Source organism: Manis pentadactyla, chromosome 4, assembly GCF_030020395.1.
Source record: "Manis pentadactyla isolate mManPen7 chromosome 4, mManPen7.hap1, whole genome shotgun sequence".
Taxonomy (NCBI): domain Eukaryota; kingdom Metazoa; phylum Chordata; class Mammalia; order Pholidota; family Manidae; genus Manis; species Manis pentadactyla.
Genome location: NC_080022.1, coordinates 56,836,814 through 56,862,091, shown reverse-complemented (window position 1 = coordinate 56,862,091; position 25,278 = coordinate 56,836,814).

Below are 25,278 nucleotides of genomic sequence, written 5' to 3'. Positions count from 1 at the left end.
TTAACAACCATTTGATCAATAAATATGAGAGATGCCCTCACAAAAAAAAAAAAAAAAAAAAAAAAGGACAGACTTCCAATGGTAAAATAAATAAGTAACCGGGATGTAATGTATAGCATAAGGAATATAGTCAAGATATTGTAACAGCTTGGTAGCGTGATAGCTGGAACGTAGAATTATGTATATAAATGTTTTATCACTGTGTTGTACACTTGAAACTAATGTAATGTAATACTGTGCGTCAACTACCCTTCAATAAAAAATAATTATCTAAAAAAAATAAATAAATAAAAAATAAAAGAATTTGAGATAATAGTGGCATTGTTAAACTGCAAGTGTCAAGCATATAATATGTGCTCAATAAATATTTGTTGACTGTTGACTGTTAAAAAATAAATAAATAAATAAATGCAAAAAAAAAGTCAAAGAATGTTTAAAAAACAATAAATGCCACACTCTTCATTTCTACACACACACACACACACAAAAAAAGATTAAGTAAAACCTTTCTAGTACAGCACACCAGAAAATGCTAAGAAAAACTTTTCTTAGTGAACAAAATTTTGAATGTATAACAGCTGGTAGGAAAGAATGGAATTACTCAGAAGAGTCCAACAATGTACAAAAATTTAAGTTTGTTCTACATCCAGCCTTTTCATTGGAGGTACTTGTTGATTCCTACTGGCCTAAAATCTGAATTTTAATGGTCTACTGACACTAAGCAGAAACCACATCCAGAAGCTTAACTAGAGTGGGAGGTTGGATCAAAGACCACTTCTTTAAAGTCAGGACCACCAAAAGGCAGTACCCTCATTGAGTGAACTGGAAACAACCTCTCTGTATAGAAAGACTCATACCTGCCTTTTGGAGATAACTTACCTTTTGCAGCCTTAGCTCTGTATTCCTCAAATAAATCTATATTCTTAAGGTTTGAGAATCCATGCTGCCATGTATTTGAAAACTCCATGCCAAGGGTAATTTGAGTGACTCTTGGTTGCTAGTGTCCCTGGAAACCTGGCAGAAATATTAAATCTGCTCTAGAGAAATTAATTTTATGCACAGATTCTAAGAAAATTCTTAGAAGTAAAGTTCTAAGACATGGAAGTTCACAGTCAAAACTTATCAAACTGAGAAGGAAACAAACAATGATGAGTGAAAGCTGGCAGATAGAACAAATAGAAGAGTCAGACAGTAAAGACTAGCTCTTGGAATAATCAGACCCCAACTGTTAAGTATGTTTAATATGTTTCAAAAAAATAAAAGGAGTATTGAAAATAATTGAAAAAGCACAAGAGACTATTAGAATTAATCAGGTAGATATAAAACAGAACCACATACAAATTCTAGAAACGGAAAAAAAATCTAAATCAAAAAGCAGTAGATTAGTCTCAGCAGTGGAGAGATTTGGGGAACTGGAAGATAGAGATTAAAACAAAAGTTTACAAAACACTACCCAGAGAGACAAAAGGAACATAGGAATAGAAGATAAGATGCATTAAGGTGCCAGTGAGAAAGTCTTCCATACTCAGTCAATTCGTAAAGAAATTCTGAAGGAAATATGTGCTGTAGGAAGGAAAAATGGCTGTATGCGTTTCTGAAGGAAAATAAAGCAAAATTCAGGTAGACTTCAAAAGCTGCCCACTGCTAGGAAGATTATTAATATTAAAAGAGCAGGGTTAATTGCTGAATCCCATAGCTGAGAGTACAGGCTGCCAATTTGAGGCAAAATATAGATGAAAGGGACAATCTGACCACTTCTCTTCCTTCCCATTCAAATTGATAGTGTCATATAAACATAATCCCAAAAGAAATGGGAGCTGTGTCCAAAAGGCTACATGCCTAAGAATGAATTTGTAATGGAGCCATGGATAGGTGATGATAGGTTTTCTGCAGCAGCATTGATTGTTGCTCATTCTCCTTGCTCAGATAAGCCAATTAAGATAATCTAGAAAATAATTATATACCCCCTCCCTACTCTTCAGAAGTGGCCAAAGACCTGCCTCTAAAACAAGGCCTGAGAAGCCCAGATTGGGTGTCCTAGGAGTGGACATTCTTCTGCAGAAATAATCACACTAAGAACAGAAGTCCACAAGCTTTTTCTGTAAAGGGCCAAATAGCAAATGTTTTAGACTTGAGAGCTATATGGCTCATATTGTAACTACCAAACTGCCATTGTAGTGCAAAAGCAGCCATAGGCAATGCGTGAGTGAATGAGCATGGCCATGGTCCAATACACTTTACTCACAAAAACAGGTGATGGGCTGTAGTTTGCTAACACCTGCTGCAAAAGATTATTTCTGGAAGTCCAAATACTGGCAATGCTTGAGAAATGAAACTGTTCCAAAATGATATTTTAATGGTCACTCATTTTTATACTCACAACAATATGATCCTTTAGGATACACAATAGCACTGAGGCATAGTGATAACATAAAGGCCAGGGAAATACAATCCAGGGATTTACAGTGGTCCAATTCAAATCATACGCACATGGTGGGACTAGGGGGACAAGTGGTTAGTGCAACAGACTGCTGAACAAGGTGCACATGGTGATGTAGATCCTAACAGACGGATTGAAAATGACTCTTTCAGAGGGCACTACACGTGGCAAAATTTCATTATTTTCACACAATGAAAATCATTTCCTGCTGAGCTAAAGATACTCCAATGTAAGGCTGAGGAGAAATTCCAAAGGGAAAGAAGCATAGAAAGCAGATTTTGTTTTCTGTTCTGTCCCTGCTATTGTAAAAAGGCATATGCATCATTCTATCATACCCCTAGCTACAAATGAACAAGGTTTTCCCAATAAGTCAGAATTTTACAATTTTTTCATTATATATACAACCTAATGCTTTCTTTTGCCATTTTGAACAAAATGGGTGTGCTTATAAACTCTAGTTTTTGTTGGGAAATCAAGAAATATGCATTATAAAATTTTTATATAATAAAAATGTTTTTTTGTTTTCTAGCTGGTGTTTCATCAATGTAAAATAATAGCTAATATTTACTGATTATTTACTATGTGTAGGCACTATTCTAAACACCGAATGCTCACCTTACTGAGCGCTGTGATTTGCAAGATATTTGTTTAACCTGTGATATCCACTTGAGACATAAATTTTACTCTTTTACTGGCTCCCCCTATACCCACTTCAACATTCTCCAGATTAAACTCAATGAAGAAATTACCACGTGAGACCAAAAAGTCTGAGCAAACTAGAATTGTTCATTTTCCCAGCTCCTGTCCCCTTGCTAGGGTAAGAGAGAGAAAAATAAAACTGAGCTGAAGAGTAAGAAGACTTGTTTTGGGGTCAGATCCAAGTTACTGGGTGTTAGAGTTTGTCCTGGTTGGCTGGGGCAGGAGGCGGCGGGGAGGCGGGCAGCAGGGAGCTGGCTCCAAGAGCAGACAGCTGTATTACAGTAGGACTTCAGGTAGCAGGGACTGGCACATTCTTTGCCAATTTCCTGTCTGCTGAGACTCAGGGCTTTCTTCCAGGATTCTGGGAAAGGAATTTTGGGAGGGAGGTATGGGTATTGCAAAGTCAGGTGGAGGAGGGCAAGGTTCAGGCCTCAACACTACTCCCTACCACACATATACCATGTTTCCCAAAAGGCATGAAAAATTGGATCATTTTGACAACTACACCCACAGATGTCAAGATAGGGGAAACTGATCAAAAGATAAATAGAAAAGGAAGGGAAGGTGTGGATAAAATGAAAGGTCCTGTGGCCAAGATTCTCACCTGGCCCTAGTTGGCTAACTCACTACACACATGTGGGCAATACATTGCCATAGACTCTATATAATGAGCTCCACCCAGTGGTGTGGGGGCGATGCGGTGGCACAGCTGCAAGGCTGCAGGAGAGGAGAGCAGAGGCTGGAGTGCAGGCAGCGCCAAAGACAGAGGCCCAGAGGATGGCTGTGTGGTATGACTGTGCAGGCAGAGAGGCCCAGAGGACAGCTGTGCAGGCAGAGGGGTGCAGGGGCAGAGACTGGCTTGCTGCACACAGACTCGCTCTGAATGAACGGGATTTTAGTGATTGACCTGCCACCATGGAAATAATGAAGTTGGGTGTAACCCTTTCACCCCAAGAATGTTTTACTGTCATTTTCTTCGGTCACATTGAATCCATAGTGAACTTGCTGGGGCTGAAACCCATTGGCAAGACAGAAGGCTTCTACCAAATGAACCACCTTCATCAAAGATTTAGGTGAAATGCCTGATAAATGGAAGATGCAGTCAATTATTTCATGCAAACCACAGATGCCTAGACAGTTGCTAAGACACAAGTCCAATACCATCCATAGATGCATCACCCCCACCATCTGCAGAGACCTACAGGATCTCATCAGGAGTTTGGGGTGTAGTTAATCGATGGTGGTGATCAGCCGAGGAGTATGCAGCTAATTAGACAGCACCAACATCCAGGGGGTCAAGGAAGGATCTGTTCCCTCAAAATTACTTCTGCTTTCTTTCCTCCAGATATGGTGAAAGGAAAGAGGAAACATTCCACACCCCTTTCTTCGACAAGTAGCTCCCAACTGAGTGTGTGTGTTGATCCAGGTGCTCCAAATAGCAGATGATTAATTGGGGGAAACATCTATGAAGAATAAAAGAGAAAGAACAGTAGATGGGAAGAGGCTTCAGACCATAATGCTTCTTGGGCACCTATGAAAGGAGAGAGGAAAGCAGGTTTGGGTAGGAGAGCCCCCCAGGCTGCAGTGCAGATCTCAGTCTTCTGTCAATTTGTACCAGAGCTTAGGAAAAGGAATTTGGGGAGTCTTGACTAGGCCAATGGGGCACCCCACAGTTTGCCCATTAGAAGTGTCCTGTGTTTTCAAGAATGGCCCAGATCTAGTGGACCTGCTCTGCCCTTATTGGCTCAGAGCCGCCCAGGGAGCCTGTAGACTCCTTGTCATGGACACTTCAGTGGATCCCAAAGGTACAGCATGGGGAAGCTAATTCTTCTTTTTGTAGCATGTTCCCACCTCAAGAGAGATATGAGCAAATCGCTGCCATGAGATCTATGAAATCTATTCTGGGATGATGGTGCAAACCTCAGACTTGGACACTGACTGAAATGGTAAAAATTTTGCTCCAAGCCAGGGTAATAAGATCAGTCACAACTTCTTCCCATTCAGCAGGTTATAAAAAATAACTAGGACACCTGGTTCATCTGTTCCAGATTCATTCTTTTTACACACCTCCTTCCACATTACTGCCTCTTCTGACTATTCAACCACATACCTGTCCTATCAACACCTGCTCTGGAATCAGAACCACCATCAGACAAATGACAGTTCAGGAAATATCTAAGTAGAGTTTGGACATTACTTTTAATAGTTGAAAAAGAATGTGTGAATTTTTTTTACTGGTTTTTGTCTTAGCACCTCATTCTTGTGGAAAGAATGAAAATATGGTCAAAAAAGAGGAATCACTCTTACTTTGGGACAGATCTCAAATAAAGCACATAATGATATGAGAGACTATAATAGAATCATTGAACCTAATAAAAGGAGCCAGGGAAAGTTTATTTGAGGAGATGGCTCAGAGTTAAGATCTGAAAACAGAGGGAAACACATTTCGGGCAGAAGAATCAGTATGTACAGGTGCCCTGACTGGGGTAAGGGCAAAGATGAGACTAAACAGGTGGCAGGAGTCAGACTGTCTCATGTGAGCTTCCATTATCCTAAGAGTAATAGTAGGGTTTTAATCAGAAGACTGGGATGGGAGAAGGATGATATGACCATATTTAACTTGAAAAGGATTCCTCTGGATGAAGAATGGAGAACAGATTGGAGGATACCTGAGGGGATGCTCAGAGATATTAAAGAGGTTGGTTTTGTTATGTTTTTAGTAGCACAGGTGAAAGATAAGGCTCTCTTGGAGAAAGAGAAATAGAGAGATTCAAGAAATATTTAAATATTTCAATAGCAAAATACCCAAAACTCATTGGTGGGTTAGATATGGGGCTTGAGAAAGAGGAAGGTGTCAAGATAACTCTTAGGTTTCCAGCTGGCACAACTGGGTGAAGGATAATGAAATTCATTAAAATAATGAATAACGAAAGAGAATCAAGTTGTACTCAAGAATGGGAGTTCAGAATTAAACAGTTTACCAATTAGGAATCTTTAAGTTGCAAGTGATTACAAAGTCCAATTCAATCTAACTTAAACACAGAAGAGAAGGTAGTGGCTCATGTAATCATAAAACCTCTAACAGGGGCTGGCTTCACCAGTGGCCTCATTTACAAAACTGATAGAATCATTAGGATCCATTTTTCAATTCCAACTTCCTCTGGATTGGCTACATTCTAAAGACTTTGCCTGGTGGATCCTCCGAGCTCCAGGTGCACAACCATCACAAGACCTACTCCAGTGCAAGAGGAAATTCTCTTCCCAAAAGATTGAACAAAATATTCAAAGTCAAATCCCTTTAGCTTTTATGGTCTGATTTGGGCATATATGCCCCACCCTGAACCAGTCACTGTTGCTAAGGTGATTAAATGTGCTAATTGGATCCTCAAGCCTGAGGCATTAGGTCATCTTCAAAAAGAAGTTCTTGGCTAAAAATGGAGGGTTACATATCCCAAAACAAAACCAGGCACCATTGCCACAAAAAGAATAGTGGACATAGGGCTGTGAAAACAAAATATAACTGGCTCTTACAGGTGGACATAATTTCTGAGTTTCATAACAGGCAAAATGTGTGGGCATTTGAGAAAATCTACATTGATAAATAAGGAGTGCTTAAAATAGCTCTGAGAATTGCAGAGGGCAAGAATGGGCTTCCATGAACAATTGGTTTGATAGAACACAGACCACATGAGACAAAAGCAACATAAGATACATCCAAGAAAATCTATTTTTTGGTGAAGATTTTCTGGAAGGTCCATCAAATGTCTTGCTGTAAAATAATCAGAGCTGATTTTTTTTCTATTTATGTTTAATTCACATTACATGAAGTGGGTTTTCTATTTTACAAATGCTCCTACAGATATCAATAGAAATATGTAAAGACTGGCACCTACAATGTATACAAGCAGGAATACAGCCCTCTTTATTTCCTCTTGTATCAGCCAGACCTATTGCTGCAGGGAATGCTAAGTGATAGACCAAAAAACCTTTTAGGGGCTTTCTTGCTATGATTGAAAGTGAAAAATAGTTCCCACTAGAGGGTGCTAAGCCTCAAAATAAAAATACAAACTGAGTACTTTCGATTTTCCCATACTTTGCAATATTCATTGAGCAACTAATAATGTATTAAACTGGATTCCCCAGAAAGCAGAGCCTGAGGCAAAACTTATGTGCCACTATCTTATTTTGGAATGCAATCCCAGGGACCAAGAATGAGGGGAAAGGAGAAGGAGGCAGGGAAAAGGAGAACACCAATCCCAGAAGATGTGTTCCTGAGCAGGTTATGTCTTGCTATTAAACATAACAGATTCCTTGATCTTACAGCACCTTCTACCGAGAGGCCATATAAAGAGCTGCTTCATAAAACAGTCCATCCAGACTGGCTCAATCTCATTGTCAAAGTTCTATCCCTACAGGGTCTTAATTCTCTCCCTCTGTCTGAGTTGCAAGAGCGTGGACACTGAACATGTCTTCAGGGTCTCATGTCACTGTGTACAGCAGAAGGTGAAAGATGCAGGAAGTGCAGAGGGCAAAGTGAGATTCTGTGTCTGGGGCTGAAACAAGGAGCCAAAGGCCTCAGGGACAGATGAGCAGCACACAGAAGCTGTCTAATGCGATAAACTATGCTCAAAATAAACAATGCACAACTGAAAAGGAAAAAACACCTTGTCAAAGACAGAATGCCCTGCAAACAGCAGTTGGAGGATATTTGTCCTTTGATACTGTGGTAAAATTGCAATATTTCCAGAATGTCTCACCTGGCTTTAGTGCATTACCATCAATAGGTGTTTCCAGAGGGGTGGAGAGGAGTAACATCTCCATATGAATAGGTAATTAAGAGGGCAAGCAAGGGCTTCTCTGGGCCGGAAGAGGTTGGGTGGGAGGCTCTTCTCTGCAGCCTGGTTGCCAGAGACGTGGGGGAGCAGAAGTGGACGACTGCTTGTAAGAAACATACTTTATTTCTCCCTTTGGCTGATTTCGGTTTCAAAGGTATCTGCCTGGGATTTTCCCCCTGGAGTTACAGATACTAAACATTAATTATCGCTTCCCATTTAAGAAGAATGCTAGTTGTGGTTTTCTTAGGTATTTCTTAGTTGAAAATAAGATTCCATCAGGCTTGCTAGTCATCTAAGAAATTAGATTTGTTTTCATCTCTGAATTAATCTTGTTTATCTTTGCCAAATGAATGCCACATTATAACTGATTGAGTAAATAGTGCTACTTATTTTTAAGAATGAGAACCTTTTCATTGTTTTTTCAAGTTGATTCATTTTGAAATATTTATAAATTATCCTGAGGCATTAGAAATGGATGAGGACGAGAAGACATTTAAGCTATGTCTTAAAAGAACTACTGCACCTTGTTGAACACTACAAGCTTGTTTTCCATTTGTCTACTTCGAAAATCAAGCAAATGTATTTGGAAGGCTTTGTCTAACTGCCACACAAATTTGCATCCATTTGTCCCACTTGCAAAATACTTTGTTTCAGAATCCTTCATGTTATTTTTTAAATATGGCATTTTTTTTTTTTGAGAGGGCATCTCTCATATTTATTGATCAAATGGTTGTTAACAACAGTAAAATTCTGTATAGGGGACCCAATGCACAATCATTAATCAACCCCAAGCCTAATTCTCAACAGTCTCCAATCTTCTGAAGCATAACGAACAAGTTCTTACATGGTGAACAAATTCTTACATAGTGAATAAGTTCTTACATGGTGAACAGTGCAAGGGCAGTCATCACAGAAACTTTCGGTTTTGATCATGCATTATGAACCATAAACAATCAGGTCAAATATGAATAATCGTTTGATTTTTATACTTGATTTATATGTGGATCCCACATTTCTCCCTTATTATTATTATTATTATTATTTTTAATAAAATGCTGAAGTGGTAGGTAGATGCAAGATAAAGGTAGAAAACATAGTTTAGTGCTGTAAGAGGGCAAATGTAGATGATCAGGTCTGCGCCTATAGACTAAGTATTAATCCAAGCTAGACAAGGGCAACAAAACATCCACGGATGCAGATTTCTCTCAAAACAGAGGGAGTGAGGTTCGAAGCCTCAGCTCTGTTGATCCCCAATTTCTCACCTGATGGCCCCCCCGCGACTGTGCCTGTCTTAGGTTGTTCCTCCCTTGAGGAATCTTACCCGTCTCTGGCTAACCAGTCATCTTCCAGGGCCATACAGGGAAATGTAAAGTTGGTAAGTGAGAGAGAAGCAATATTGTTTGAAAAGGTTAGCTTTTTACTTCTTTGCAGATTTATGCCCTGTGGCTTTTATGCCCAGCATTTGTCTTGAGGTATCTTTACCACTTGGTAGAATTATGATACTCGTTAATTTCGATATGAGGCACGAATTCTACTTAAGGGTTATAATTAGGAAGGAAGAAGAAAAGCTATAGAAGTAGCAGATGGAAGAAAACATGGGAAGATTGATTATTTCTTTGACATATCTTCTTGTAGAGAAACATAAGCATGTATAGGTTTTAAACTACTAATTAAATTGAGCACACACATTAACATAATAGGAATACAGCTACATAACCAAAGCAGACCTACAATTACCAACCATCTCCAGTGAAACCAAGAAAACCAGTTAGGCACCCTAGGCATTTGTGAAAACTTATCAATGGTATGATGGATATTGTCTAACTGAATTTGAATAGTTTGAGAAAATTCAGACAAATTAAAACAACCCATTCCTGGGAACTGTTCACATCCCATATGTTCTTTTAAAGGTAGATAGTCTGTAGTCACAAGATTTTGGAGCGCTGCAACTTGCACTTCTCCTAATTCTTGGTTGAGTTCCAACAGTATAGATCCAGTCAAATTTGTTGTTTTACTGTATGCACAGGCCAGCTTAGATATCTCCTTCTTCATTCCAATGGCAAGTCCAGGAACTGGTGGGATGAATGCACCTACAACTGCAACAGCACCAGGATCTTTGTTGAAGTTTTTTGATGATCATCTTCTGGAATGACTCTTCCAGACAATGTTGATGTTGGAAGTTCTTCTTCATATCGTATCTTAGTTCATTTTCTGGGTAGCCAAATTAGGCTTTGATCCTCTGTATAAGAACAAACAAACCCTTTGCCCACCCTTTGATATGCCCTTTATATCATCGTGAAGAACTTATTGGAGGTCACCACACAGGAACTGCTTTTTATTTTTTTCTTTAAGAGAAAGGAATATTATCAGAAAAATGTACTTCCATAGCTGATCATCTGACACCCTTTAAATGATCAAAATTAAGGATATTTAAAGCATGCATTAATCGTTGATTTACAGTTAGTTTTATCCTGTTAGGGAGTAATCCCCCTTTTCTTTCTTTGTTTTTTTTTTTTTGTTATCCTTAATCTACAATTACATGAAGAATATTATGTTTACTAGGTTCTCCCCTATACCAGGTCCCCCCCCACAAACCCCTTTACAGTCACTGTCCATCAGCATAGCAAAATGTTGTAGAATCACTACTTGTCTTCTCTGTGTTGTACAACCCTCCCCTTTCTCCCACCCACCTCATTATGCATGCTAATCGTAATACCCCCTTTCTTCTTCCCCCCTTATCCCTCCCTACCCACCCATCCTCCCCAGACCCTTTCCCCTTGGTACCTGTTAGTCCATTCTTGGGTTCTGTGATTCTGCTGCTGTTTTGTCCCTTCAGTTTTTCCTTTGTTCTTATACTCCACAGATGAGTGAAATCATTTGGTATTTCTCTTTCTCCGCTTGGCTTATTTCACTGAGCATAATACTCTCTAGCTCCATCCATGTTGTTGCAAATGGTAGGATTTGTTTTCTTCTTATGGCTGAGGAATATTCCATTGTGTATATGTACCACATCTTCTTTATCCATTCATCTACTGATGGACATTTAGGTTGCTTCCAATTCTTGGCTATTGTAAATAGTGCTGTGATAAACATAGGGGTGCATCTGTCTTTTTCAAACTTAAGTGCTGCGTTCCTAGGGTAAATTTCTAGAAGTGGAATTCCTGGGTCAAATGGTAAGTCTACCTTGAGCATTTTGAGGAACCTCCATACAGCTTCCCACAATGTTGAACTAATTTACATTCCCACCAGGAGTGTAGGAGGGTTCCCCTTTCTCCACAACCTCGCCAACATTTGTTGTTGTTTGTCTTTTGGATGGTAGCCATCCTTACTGGTGTGAGGTGATACATCATTGTGGTTTTAATTTGCATTTTTCTGATAATTAGCGATGTGGAGCATCTTTTCATGTGTCTGTTGGCCATCTGTATTTCTTTTTTGGAGAACTGTCTGTTCAGTTCCTCTGCCCATTTTTTAATTGGATTATTTGTTTTTTGTTTGTTGAGAGTGCTTTATATATTTTGGATGTCAAGCCTTTATCGGATGTGTCATTTACAAATATATTCTCCCATACTGTAGGGTACCTTTTTGTTCTATTGATGGTGTCTTTTGCTGTACAGAAGCATTTCAGCTTAATATAGTCCCACTTGTTCATTTTTGCTGTTTTTTTCCTTGCCCAGGGAGATATGTTCAAGAAGAGGTCACTCATGTTTATGTCTAAGAGGTTTTTGCCTATGTTTTTTTCTAAGAATTTTATGGTTTCATGACTTACATTCAGGTCTTTGATCCATTTGGAGTTTACTTTGGTGTATGGGGTTAGACAATGGTCCAGTTTCATTTTCCTACATGTAGCTGTCCAGTTTTGCCAGCACCATCTGTTGAAGAGACTGTCATTTTGCCATTGTATGTCTATGGCTCCTTTATCAAATATTAATTGACCATATATGTTTGGGTTAATGTCTGGAGTCTCTAATCTGTTCCGCTGCTCTGTGGCTCTGTTCTTGTGCCAGTACCAAATTGCCTTGATTACTATGGCTTTGTAGTAGAGCTTGAAGTTGGGGAGTGAGTTCCCCCCTACTTTATTCTTCTTTCTCAGGATTGCTTTGGCTATTCGGGGTCTTTGGTGTTTCCATATGAATTTTTGAATTATTTGTTCCAGTTCATTGAAGAATGTTGCTGGTAGTTTCATAGGGATTGCATCAAATCTGTATATTGCTTTGGGCAGGATGGCCATTTTGACGATATTAATTCTTCCTAGCCACAAGCATGGGATGAGTTCCCATTTGTTAGTGTCCCCTTTAATTTCTCTTAAGAGTGACTTATAGTTTTCAGGGTATAGGTCTTTCACTTCTTTGGTTAGGTTTATTCCTAGGTATTTTATTCTTTTTGATGCAATTGTGAGTGGAATTGTTTTCCTGATTTCTCTTTATATTGGTTCATTGTTAGTATATAGGAAAGCCACAGATTTCTGTGTGTTAATTTTGTATCCTGCAACTTTGCTGTATTCCGATATCAGTTCTAGTAGTTTTGGGGTGGAGTCTTTAGGTTTTTTTATGTACAATATCATGTCATCTGCAAATAGTGACAATTTAACTTCTTCTTACTAATCTGGATTCCTTGTATTTCTTTGTTTTGTCTGATTGCCATGGCTAGGACCTCCAGTACTATGTTAAATAACAGTGGGGAGAGAGGGCATCCCTGTCTTGTTCCCAATCTAAGAGGAAAAGCTTTCAGCTTCTCGCTGTTCAATATAATGTTGGCTGTGGGTTTACCATAGATGGCCTTTATTATGTTGAGGTACTTGCCCTCTATACCCATTTTGCTGAGAGTTTTTATCATGAATGGATGTTGAGTTTTGTCAAATGCTTTTTCAGCATCTATGGAGATGATCATGTGGTTTTTGTCTTTCTTTTTGTTGATGTGGTGGTTGATGTTGATAGATTTTCGAATGTTGTACCATCCTTGCATCCCTGGGATGAATCCCACTTGGTCAATGTGTATGATCCTTTTGATATATTTTTGAATTCAGTTTGCTAATATTTTATTGAGAATTTTTGCATCTACATTCATCAGGGATATTGGTCTGTAGTTTTCTTTTTTGGTGGGTCTTTGCCTGGTTTTGGTACTAGGGTGATGTTGGCTTCATAGAATGAGTTTTGGAGTATTCCCTCCTCTTCTATTTTTTGGAAAACTTTAAGGAGAATGGGTATTATGTCTTCTCTGTGTGTCTGATAAAATTCTGAGGTCAATCCATTCGGCCCGGGGGTTTTGTTCTTGGGTAGTTTTTTTATTACCGTTTCAATTTCTTTGCTCGTAATTGGTTTGTTTAACTTTTGTGTTTCTTCCTTGGTCAGTCTTGGAAGGTTGTATTTTTCTGGAAGTTGTCCATTTCTTCTAGGTTTTCCAGCTTGTTGGCATATAGGTTTTCATAGTAGTCTTTAATAATTCTTTGTATTTCTGTTGAGTCTGTCATGATTTTTCCGTTCTCATTTCTGATTCTGTTGATTTGTGTTGATTCTCTTTTTCTCTTAATAAGTCTGGCTAGAGGCTTATCTATTTTGTTTATTTTCTCAAAGAACCAACTCTTGGTTTCATTGATTTTTTCTATTGTTTTATTCTTCTCAATTGTGTTTATTTCTGCTCTGATCTTTATTATTCCCTCCTTCTGCTGACTTTAGGCCTCATTTGTTCTTCTTTTTCCAGTTTCAATAACTGTGATGTTAGACTATTCATTTAGGATTGTTCTTCCTTCTTCAAGTGTGCCTGGATTGCTATATACTTTCCTCTTAAGACTGCTTTCGCTGCATCCCGCAGAAGTTGGGGCTTTGTGTTGTTGTTGTCATTTGTTTCCATATATTCCTTGATCTCTATTTTAATTTGTTCGTTGATCCATTGATTATTTAGGAGAGTGTTGTTAAGCCTCCATGTGTTTGTGAGCCTTTTTGTTTTCTTTGTGGAATTTATTTCTAGTTTTATACCTTTGTGGTCTGAAAAGTTGGTTGGTAGAATTTCAATATTTTGGAATTTACTGAGGCTCTTTTTGTGGGCTACTATGTGGTCTGTTCTGGAGAATGTTCCATGTGCACTTGAGAAGAATGTATATCCTGTTGCTTTTGGATGTAGAGTTCTATAGATGTCTATTAGGTCCATCTGTTCTACTGTGTTGTTCAGTGCCTCTGTGTCCTTACTTATTTTCTGCCTGGTGGATCTGTCCTTTGGGGTGAGTGGTGTGTTGAAGTCTCCTAAAATGAATGCATTGCAGTCTATTTCCCCCTTTAGTTCTGTTAGTATTTGTTTCACATATGCTGGTGCTCCTGTGTTGGGTGCATATATATTTAGAATGGTTATATCCTCTTGTTGGACTGAGCCCTTTATCATTATGTAGTGTCCTTCTTTATCTCTTGTTACTTTCTTTGTTTTGAAGTCTATTTAGTCTGATATTAGTACTGCAACCCCTGCTTTCTTCGTTCTGTTGTTTGCCTGAAATATGTTTTTCCATCCTTTGACTTTTAGTCTGTGCATGTCTTTGGGTTTGAGGTGAGTTTCTTGTAAGCAGCATATAGATTGGTCTTGCTTTTTTATCCATTCTATTACTCTGTGTGTTCTGATTGGTGCATTAAGTCCATTTACATTTAGGGTGACTATTGAAAGATATGTACTTATTGCCATTGCAGGCTTTAAATTCGTGGTTACCAAAGGTTCAAGGTTAGCCTCTTTAGTATCTTACTGCCTAACTTAGCTTGCTTATTGAGCTGTTATATACAGTGTCTGGAGATTCTTTTCTTCTCTCCCTTCTTATTCCTCCTCCTCCATTCTTCATATGTTGGGTGTTTTGTGCTGTGCTTTTTTGGGAGTGCTCCCATCTAGAGCAGTCCCTGTAAGATGCCCTGTAGAGGTGATTTGTGGGAGGCAAATTCTCAGCATTTGCTTGTCTGGGAATTGTTTAATCCCTCCATCATATTTAAATGATAATCGTGCTGGATACAGTATCCTGAGTTCAAGGCCCTTCTGTTTCATTACATTAAATATATCATGCCATTCTCTTCTGGCCTGTAAGTTTTCTGTCGAGAAGTCTGTTGATAGGCTGATATGTTTTCCTTTATGGGTGACCTTTTTCTCTCTAGCTGCCTTTAAAACTCTTTCCTTGTCCTTGATCTTTGCCATTTTAATTATTATGTGTCTTGGTGTTGTCCTCCTTTGGTCCTTTCTGTTGGGAGTTCTGTGTATTTCCGTTGTCTGTTCGATTATTTCCTCCCCCAGTTTGGGGAAGTTTTCAGCAATTATTTCTTCAAAGACACTTTCTATCCCTTTTTCTCTCTCTTCTTCTTCTGGTACCCCTATAATACGGATATTTTTCCTTTTGGATTGGTCACACAGTTCTCTTAATATTGTTTCATTCCTGGAGATCCTTTTATCTCTCTCTGCGTCAGCTTCTATGCGTTCCTGTTCTCTGGTTTCTATTCCATCAATGGCCTCTTGCATCCTATCCATTCTGCTTATAAATCCTACCAGAGTTTGTTTCACTTCTGTAATCTCCTTCCTGGCATCTGTGATCTCCCTCTGGACTTCATCCCTTAGCTCTTGCATATTTCTCTGCATCTCCATCAGCATGTTTATGATTTTTATTTTGAATTCTTTTTCAGGAAGACTGGTTAGGTCTGTCTTCTTCTCTGGTGTTGTCTCTGTGATCTTGGTTTGCCTGTAATTTTGCCTTTTCACGGTGCTAGAAATAGTTTGCAGAGCTGGGACGAGTGACGGCTGGAAGAACTTCCTGTCTTGTTGGTTTGTGGCCCTCCTCTCCTGGGAGAACAGCGAACTCTAGTGGCTTGTGCTGGGCAGCTGCGCACAGACAGGGCTTCTGATTCCTGCCCGGCTGCTATGGAGTTTATCTCCGCTGTTGCTGTGGGCGTGGCCTGGCTCGGGCAGCTGCTCCAAATTGGTGGAGCCGCGTTGGAGGGGGAGCGGCCGGGTGGCTATTTATCTCCGTAAGGGGCCTCTGTGCTCCCTGCTGCCCAGGGGGTTAGAGTACCCAGAGATCCCCAGATTCCCTGCCTCTGGACTAAGTGTCCTGCCCTGTCCCTTTAAGACTTCCAAAAAGCACTCACCAAAACAAAACAAAATTAAATAAATAATTTTTTAAAAAAGGCTGCTCGCTTTTCTTTGTCCTCAGGCGCCGGCCTCAGGGACCCGCTCACTGGTCTTGCTGCCCTGTTTCCCTAGTATTGGGGTCCCTGTCCTTTTAAGACTTCCAAAAAGCACTTGCCAAAAAAAAAAAAAAAAAAAAAAGCCGCTTGCTTTTCTTTGTTCTCAGGCGCCGGCCTCAGGGACCCGTTCACAGGTCTTGCTGTCCTGTTTCCCTATTTTCCAGGACCGCACGCATACACTGTGTCTGCACTCTGGTGCAGATGGCTGAGGCTGGGTGTTCAGCCGTCCTGGGCTCCCTCTCCCTCCCGGCTCCGACTCCTCTCCTCCCACCGGGAGTTGGGGACAGAGGCACTCAGGTCCTGCCGGGCCGGGGCTTGTATCTTACCCCCCTTTGTGAGGTGCTGGGTTCTCACAGGTGTGGATATGGTCTGTATGTTGTCCTGTGTCCTCTGGTCTCTATTCTAGGAAGGGTTGTCTTTGTTATATTTTCATAAATATATGTGGTTTTGGGAGGAGATTTCTGCTGCTCTACTCATGCCACCATCTTCTAAATATGGCATTTTTAAAGTGACTTTTTATCTGGAAATAATTTCGAACTTATAAAATGAGTACAAACGAATATCCATATCCTCTTCACCCAGATCTGTCCATTATTAACATCCTACCTGTTATATATATGGCTGTACATCACAGCCTTTTGCCCCTAAGTACTTGAATGTGCACTTCCTAAGAATAGGGATAGTCTCCTAAATAATCCATTACATAATTTTTGGTCCCTATTCCAGTGTTTTCAGTTGATCTACACATGTCCTCTGTAACATTTCCCCGCCTTCTGGGACCGGTCTTGGGGCAGGTGCTGTGTGTAGCTGTCATGGCTGCTCAGTCTCCTTCAGTCTGGAATAGCTCCACAATCTCTCTTTTTTCATGGCATCAACATTTTTGAAGAAAACAATTCCACATCCCCTTATTTTTAAAACAGAAAGTTTCTCATTTTATGATTGTCTGTGGTTTCCATGTCATTAAATTTACTTTCAGCCAGCAAGTACATATGTGACCTTAAGTCCTTCTCAGGGTGTAACATTTGTTGCTCCTTGTTGGAGTCCCAGGGTACCATATTTGGAGCCCCTTATTTTGATCACATGGTCAAGATGTTGTCTGACCTCTCCACCGTGTATTTATTGCTTTTTATTTCTCCTTGTAACTAATAGGCAATCTGTGAGACAACACTAAAATGACACACAAATATCCTCCTCCTAAGCAAAATTTCCCTCTAGATTTAGCATCTTTTGATGATGTTTGCCTAATCTGATCTTCACTCTGATGGTTGCAAAATTCATGATTTTTATCTCGAGGACAGGAAGTCCTTGGTATTCTACTCTAAGCAAGAGTGCTTCCTTCTCCCCCATTTGTCTATCATTAGTATGGACTTATGAGTAACTATGCTTTTCAATGATTTTGAATTTATTACTGTACTTATATTGTTGCTTGAATTGTCCCATTTTGGGCCAGTGGGAGCCCTTCAAAGTTAGCTCCTGTGCCTCTGTGACATCTTCTTGTTTTGTTTTGTTTTAGAATTTCCTTATTATCTGGTATAACAAGATCCATCTTGTACCTTTCCTCTTCCAGATCTGACATTAGCCATTTTTCTAAGGAATCATTTCCTTACAATGAAGAATGGTGTTAGAGATCAAGATCTGAGCAATATGTATGCTCACTCCTACTGTGAAAAGGAGGGAGTCTTTGATTCTTGGCTCTTTCAGCTTGAGCTAGGAAATCTATGCATATACATGCATACAAATATGCATATATACATAAATACATACAAAAATACTTAGCATGTAAAGATGCACAGACAAACATACGCACAAGTTTTTAGAATTCAAGGGTCCACACTGATGCTTCCAATTCCAATTCATACATACAGAGCTTTTCCTTGCTTTTCTATATTCCATATTTGTATATACCTTCTTCCACATATAGAATCCTGGTTCCCAACAACATCATATTCATTCATTTGCTTAGTCCTATGATACATCTAAAATATTTTCAGAATTCCTTCACTAATGCCACTACAGTAAACAAAACTATTAAAAAGAGGTCAGGATTTATCTCCAGTTCTCATACCCCTTACCCCTATACCCAGTACACACACCTATACACATCCTACCATGCCAACCACTCAAGATACATAGTCAAATACCGTGCTCATTAATTAACTGGAATTCCTTCTTTCTCCTTTTCCTTTACTTTCCATTCCTTTTTTTTTTTTTGAATCTCCCTTCTGTGAGATGATATAAGTACAATTAGATTCATTTGTTTCCATTTGCTTTCAGGTTTAGCCTTCCCTCTTCTTAATGATTATTGTTATTCTTTGAATATGTATAGTATTAAAATGCTTTCACAAATCAAAACCATACAAAGAGTTTTATTCAGAGAAGTGTCACTCCCTCCTATAGTTCTAACCCATTCATCCCTACTTCCCACAACCCCTTGTAGGTAACCAACTTTATTGTTTCCTGGTTCATTCTTTCCATTTTTTCTTGTAATTATAAGCAGATATGTGGAAATCACTCCATGTCTGTTTCAAGAAGTCATCCTATTCTTTGTTATAGCTGCAAAGTTCTCATTGCCTGTATATATAAAAGTTTATTCAAGTAACTCTAAAGTATGGACACTTAGGAGTTTCTAATATTTTGCAATTACAAATAATGCTGCAATGAATAACCTTGACATATGCATGTTCAGGGATAATTTCTAGAAACAGTATTGCTGATTTGAAGGATAATGCAAACATAGTTTTTTTAAATACTGCCAAATTCCTCTCCTTATGACTTGTACAATTTTTTCATCACCATAAGCAATGTATGAGAGTGCTTGTTTCCCCATAGCTTCATCAACAGGGTTGACTGTAAAGCTTTGGAATTTTTGTCCATATGGTGGGTGAGAAACGGCGCTCAGTATGGCTTTCATTTGCATTTCTCTGGTTATTACAGAAGTTGACCATTTTTCATAAGTCTAAGGACAATTTTTATATTTTTCCTATGAATTATCTTTGCAGGTCTTTTGCCCATTTTTTTCTACAGGATTTTTTTTATTTCTTTCCCTTAATTTTAAAATGTTCTTTATAAATTTTGGATATAACCCTTTATCTGTGACATGTATTAAAATATCTTATCTCAATTTGTCATTTTTCTTCTGACTTTGCTTACAGTAATTTTTGCCATGCGAAAGTAGGATATTTTGTTTGTTTACTTTCTTTAGTTAAATGTATCAATATTTTCTTTTATTGCACCAGATTGTTAGTCATAGTTAGAAAAACTTTGTTTATACCCAAGTTATAGGAAAGTTCATCCATATTGTATTCTATCATTATATATTTTGTTTATGGTTTTACACTTAAAGCTGTAATTGATTTGAGAGTATTCTTGTGTATATGATGAAGAATGGCTTAATTGTTATCTTTTTTCCAAAGCTATCTAACTGTTCCAGTTATAACTTTTTGTTGAAAAAGTTATCTTTGCCTCCGTTTTTGAGATACTACCTTCATCATATCATACTTCAGATTTTTATAAGTAATTGGATCTATTTGTGGATTCTTCTTTTCCATTGCTTTGGCTCTTCATGTGCCAGATCTATGCCATTTCAATTATAGAGGCTTTGTTGTAGTTGTGACATCTGACAGTGCTGGGCTCTGCTGAGAGGTTTCCCTTTTCACTGTTTTGAAATTATGAATTTTAGGGCCAACTTGTCCAATCACATATGAAGCTTATTGGGATTTTAACTAGGATCACATCATAATGTTGAAGTGTCTTTATCAAGAATAAGGAACATCTCCCCATTTTTTATGGACTGAATTGTGTCCCTCCTCACCCAGTTCATATGTTGAAGCCCTAATCAACACCCTCCCACATTCCCTGCCCTGCAGCTATATTTAAAGAAAATGCCTTCAAAGAGGTAATTATGGTGGAGTGAGTTCATAAGAGTAGAATACTAATCCAATAGGGATGGCGTCCTTTTAAGAAGAGGGAGAGACATCAGGGACACCAGGGCAGAGGAAGACCTGGTGAGGACACAGCACGATGCCCATCTGCAAACAAGGAGAGACCCAGCGGAGTCCAGCTCTCCCAGCTCCTTTGTCATGGACTTCTGGCCTCCAGAACTGTGAGAAAATAAGCTTCGAATATTTGGGCAGATCTATGGTATTTTGTTATAGCTGCTGTAGTACTAAGACACTGTTCATTTAAATCTACTTATGTGTCTTCAAACACTGTTTTATATCTCTCATCACATAGGATTTGAAAAATTCCTATTAAGCATATTCTTATTTTTTTTAAGCCCATTATTTAAGGGAAATTTGTATTCTGTTCTACTCTGAAAAAATATTATTTTCTTCCCATTTTACCTTAAACTTTTATTAAAGAAAAACACTGTAGTGTCTGTCTTCTGCATCTTCACACTCTTTCTCTGAATCCTTTTCTTTCTCTGTTCCCTTCTATTATGAAAGTATAAAACCAAGTGAAGTCTAAATCTTGAGTATAACATTTCCAAATTTCATTGTGTCAAATACCAGTTCTTTAAAAAGTTGATGGTTGTTCAAAGTTATTTCTCCAGTGCAATGCATTATCTGCAGATGAAAATGTTGGAGTAGCCAAATAATGGACACTGTTAATTTAATCAAATATTTTCCAGGCACATTTGAAGATGGAACCATTCTTCTGGAGAACAGTTGTTCACATCACATGGAATAAGAACTCCTTGGAACATTTCTCCACTCATGACTCATGTGAATCAGCTCTGTATAAGGCTACCAGAGATTCCTTTTTGCTAAATGCAATGGGTAGTCATCAGATCTTACTGTCCTGGTCTTGTCCCCAGTATTACACACTGTTAATTAAACCTTCAGTTTTAAAACACTGCTTCCTTGAATCTGGTGGCAGTGCAAGCTTCCTCAGTCAGAATATTCAAGAATGGAATGCTGGCATGTGACTTTTTAAAAAATTCACCATCAAATTAAAATTCTAGTTTTTCACATATCACATTGAAGAGTCTAAAATTTTTAATAACCACTATGTATTTTGCCATATCTAGCTTGAGGTCAATTTATATCTCTTATAAGCCAAAGACTCTTGGTATTACAGACAATTGGGCATTATCTGTATAAATTAAAAAGGACATACCCTTCAGCCCAACAAATCCAATGCTAAGAATTTATCTTACAAAGTATACTTGTACATGTTTAAACATACTGACATAAGAATGCTCACTGTAGTATTGTTTGTAATAGCTAAATACTTTTTCTTACTAAATTATGGCATGTATATACAGTGAACATTGAAACACAATTCAGTCCCTTTACAACAGGAGTCAGTTCTAGCTGTACTGACATGAAAAACTCTCCAAGAGAAATAGTTATGGGACAAAAGCAATGGACAGAATAATGTGCAGATTTGCTACCATGGGGTGGGGAGGGCTGGAGGCATATTCATCTATTTGTAAATGACTGACAAATCTCTTGGAGAAATATTCATTATACTGGTAGCAATGGATTGCCTGTGGTAGACCTAGATACCACTAGCCTCAGTTGTTTGGGACACATTGAAAAAGTTACTCTTTCTAGACAAATGAATTAGAACTGTTTCTCTTCCCCTCTGTCTTCCCTGCCCACCATGTGCTTATGCACAGTGCACATTGGACAAACTTTATAAATTAAAATGGACATACTTTTGATTCTGGCTGGACCAAAGCCAGGGAAAAGAGGTTTATTTTTCACTGCTCATGTTGTTCCATGAGTACAAATTATTCTAAATAGTCAGCCAGATGAAAAGTCAGACAGAGTATCTCTGGTTCCATCAAAGGATTGAGAACCACTGTTCTATGCTCTGCCCCTCAGAATCTGCTCTGATAATTCTAAATCTACCTTTCCTCAGACCCTCCAAACCCTTTTTCACATTAGTAACTATCTACCTGATATCCCATCAGGATAATATCAACTCAAAGTCAATATGCCTAAAACTGAATTTTTCTTCAATAAGCCAGTCATCTTCCTGCCTTAGTTCTGTTCCTTTCATCTTACTCAACCTTAAAAATTTGGATGTGTCTTCATCTCCTTTCTTTTCCCCTATTTCCTTACTCTCCATCTCTCAAGCAGACTAGAAAGGACACAGGATTTGGAGCTCAGCAGACTGACTTGGATTCAATAGTGTCTCTTGTGATTTGAGGAAAATTACCCCACCTCTATGAATCTAAGTTTCCTCATCTTAAAACAAGAGAATAATAATGCACATTCTGCAAGGCTGCCATTAAGATTACAAGAGGCAAATTTTGCAAAGCTCCCAGCTTTGACAAGTGGAACTCAACAAATGTTAATCCTGCCCCCACCTTACTCCAGTCACTTTCTAAGATCTGTGTGAGCAATCTAGTACTTTCCCATAAATTGGTGTCTCCAGGGAAAACCAGAATATTTCTATTCTCTTTTTAAAACCCACCCTAAGGACTAGAATTGGTCAAATCCCAGGAAACTGTACTTGATCACAGTTCTAGAAGCAGGATATTTCAAGAAGTTAAAAGAGAGACCTCACTTATAAGTGACCAATTATAGTCAGTGGCAATGCTGAAGGGTAGCTTAGGGTAGGGCCATTAATTTCCCCACAATCCCCATCAGCATACACACCACACCTAAAGTTTTTAAAATAATAACTTTTATGAACAACTGAAATTTGTGCCAATTTTATATGTACTGTCGATAAAGTCATATTTTTAAAACATTATTTCTATTATTCTATAACAAACAGGATATCTCTGCCCTAGCCCTCTCTCTACCTAGACATGTGTATCTATCAGATACACCCCTCTTCAAAGGACATATTACCTATCCCCTTCCTATTGCTTCTCCTTTTGGATAGCGTGCCTTTATAATCCATCCCAAATGCAGCTATCAAAAAAAAAAGTCTTCCTAAAGTGTAGCTTCACACACGCCATGCTCCAATCCACCAAAACTCTCCATCACTTCTAATTGCTCAAGAAAAAGGAACAAATTTCTCTTCCAAGCCCTTTGCAATAGGGTTCCAAACTAGCTCAATTCTCATAGTTCTCCAAAATAACTTGTGATTCTAATACACTGTGACTCTACATTTTGATTCTTGCCAAAATGGATTATTTGGTGTTTCCCCAACTTTTTCTCATGCAGTTCACCTTTCCTGGATGCCTTTTATTATAAGATCACTCACCTTTTCAAACTCTTATCAGTCCTCCAAGTTCAATTTCTAATATTACCTTTTCCATGATGGCTTTTGTTTTGTTAACTTATACTGGTTTTGATTAGGATCAAAGCAATAGGATTTTTTTCTTTATGTATTTATCAAAAGAACATTTATTTTCTATCTGGAATTTGGAAAAAAACTGTAACAAAGACTAAAATAACCTGTGGTTACTTACACGCTTTGGCCTCAGGGAACCCAAACTCATCGGTACATCCTAATTTCGTTACCAAATAGCTGGGGAGCCTTGGACAAGTTATCTCTCTGGCCTAAGTTTATCATCAACAAAATGGGCATAAAAAGGTATCATCATTGGAGAAATGCTTTGAGACATAGAAATTATCTTGTACACACCAGCCTGAATTTTTCATTGTTGCTGAATGTACTTAATTAATATATCAGATGAGTTGGGATCCAAGAGACACTGGATTCTAATCCTGACTCTAACAACACTTTGGACACATCACCTCATCTCTGCGGGCCTCCCTGCTCCCATGCAGTGTAAAGGAAAGTGGTGAAGCCCATGCTCTCTGGCTCTGAGTCAACCTGGGGAGTCAGTCCTTGGGCTACAGGGTCCTGAGGTCCATACTTTGCATGGCCACTAGCTGGCAGAATTGTCATGTAAGGTTTCGTGGCCACGCCCCATCTCGCCTCCATCTCCATCTCCAGGAGGGCCTTGCCTTTGGGACTCTGGACCAAAACAAGCAGAACATTCCAGCCTGGAAGCAACCAAGACTTCGGAGTCTTGTCAGGCTGTAAAATGAGAAGGGGAAGCAAAAGTCTCCAGCACTTCTGTGCAAAGCAGACACTTTGACTTGCCTCAAGCCTGGAGGAGAGACAAGGATTCCAAGGGAGACCTGCCATCTCACTAGCCGTCTATTACATGGTAGATGTCGCTGTAAAGAGCTACAGGTGACCCAGGCCAACACCAGTGTAGCCTCTGGAGAATCTGATTCTGTCTCTCTTAGAAACTACATCTCATACCTCATGAAATGTGAAAATTTGGGATTTGGACTTGTAATGCCCAAATATTTGGGCACCTCACTTTACATTTTCTAATCCTCAGTTTCCTCCTTGGTAAAATGAGTCTCTGAATTCCTTGTTCTGCTTCCCAGGGCTACAGGCAGTGTAGAGTCCAGCAAAGGATATATGGGATTTGTGAACATACAGACTGGCTTTAAATACTGTTCTTGTCACTTATATGAACCTGAGAAAGTTTTCTAAATTTCCTCATTTCCAAAATGGAAATTCAAAGCCTATTTATTTCACAGAAAGAATGAAATTAAATAGAATAAGTGATAGTGGCACATAGAGGTGCTCATTTCTATCCCTCATTATAAAACTATGAAACAACGTTGTTCCACAGTCATTGAAACTTGGTGCCCATGCACAAAAAGACAAGATCAATATATTTCAAACTCTTAATGTTTATTTATGATAACAAAAATTCAAATGATTAATATTTTCTTCTTTATACCCCTCTGTAGTTTGTAAATTTTCTAAAATGAGCCTTTATTACTGTTTTCACTTTTTTATTGTAGTAAGATATACGTAACACAAAATTGACCATTTTAGCCACTTTTATATGGCATTATGTACATTCACACTGCTGTGCAACCATCACCACCGTTCACCTCCAGACTCTTCTTATCATCCCAAACTGAAACTCTGTACCCATTAAATCATAACTCCTCATCCTCTCCTCATCCTGCCCCTAGACCACCACTCTGCTTTCTGTTTTAGAATCTGAACTATTCCATACACCTCATATAACTGGAATCATTCAATGCTTATCTGTTTGTGTCTGGCTAATTTTTTATTTCACTTAGCATCGTTGATGTCATCAATGCCCATCCATGCCATAGCATATATCAGGATTTCCTTCCTTTTTAAGGCTTGGTCAATACAC